The sequence below is a fragment of the Mus pahari genome, chromosome 8 (assembly GCF_900095145.1).
Source record: "Mus pahari chromosome 8, PAHARI_EIJ_v1.1, whole genome shotgun sequence".
NCBI classification, from domain to species: Eukaryota; Metazoa; Chordata; class Mammalia; order Rodentia; family Muridae; genus Mus; species Mus pahari.
Window position 1 is genome coordinate 73,450,483 of NC_034597.1, and position 1,039 is coordinate 73,451,521.

The 1,039-nt window shown below is 40.5% G+C and overlaps 1 non-coding gene across 1 annotated transcript; it reads left to right on the forward strand.

The window, feature by feature from the left end:
• Positions 1 to 431: 431 nt before the first annotated feature.
• On the forward strand, positions 432 to 565 carry LOC115064614. The gene has a single exon (XR_003844448.1). It is a non-coding gene; the product is annotated as a small nucleolar RNA SNORA17 (small nucleolar RNA).
• Positions 566 to 1,039: the final 474 nt, after the last annotated feature.

Sequence of the window (1,039 nt, forward strand, 5' to 3'; positions counted from 1 at the left end):
CACTAGTGTTTTGGCATCAATAGGTTCTAACAAATTGGTTTAGGTTGTGTAGTTAGGACCTGCCATTATCTATGTTACAGCTCTAAATGAGCATTACTGAATGAACCACTTGGAGATTGTCCACTTAATCACCTTTGTTACTTACATTGTAGAAAAGTCCTCATTCTTCTTTGCCCAGGCATCTTACTGAAATGGGACAAAACTGAAACAAACAAACACCACCCAATTCAAGTGTGTGACAGTAAGTGCACAAATTCTCCTTATCCATAATTTTAATTGCCCAATGTAAACCATAGTCCAAAAATGTTAAATGAGACTTCCAAGAAGATGTCTTCATAATTTCATAAAGCATATTTTTATGTTATATTATTAGCTATAGTTGTTCATATCTGTGCCAAATTTCTAAATTAAATGTTATTTAAGATAACTAGATAGCCCTTAGGGGTGTTACAGATGTGGAAGGAGTGTAATATGTGTGACAGTTAGTTGTAGAGAGGAGATAAGTTATTTCTATGCTCAGTGTTCTGATGTCTGTGAACATCTGGATGATTAGTATCTAAACACTGTGAGGAAAAACATGATCCAGGGCATCTGGACAAGAACAGAGGTTGAGATGACCACCAGACCTCTACCATAGGGCCCAAACATTGGCCTAGCCTGAGAAGAACACCAGTCAGGCACTGCAAATCATGGAGTGGTGGTGGAGGCAGACCATACCCAAGATGATCCCTGTAGTGCACCATAATGCATGAGCAGGACACAGCACACTTGAGACCACCCTTGAGACAACCCCAGATGCTAAGAGACCAAGGACTCTGCTAAGAGGAGAAAATAAGTTGTGGAGAAATAGAAAAGAAAGAGTAACAAAATGATGTGCTTATGATGGTGTACTGGATAGCTTTGTGTCAACTTGACACAGCTGGAGTTATCACAGAGAAAGGAGCTTCAGTTGGGGAAGTGCCTCCATGAGATCCAGCTGTAAGGCATTTTCTCAATTAGTGATCAAAGTGGGAGAGGCCCCTTGTGGGTGGTGCCATCT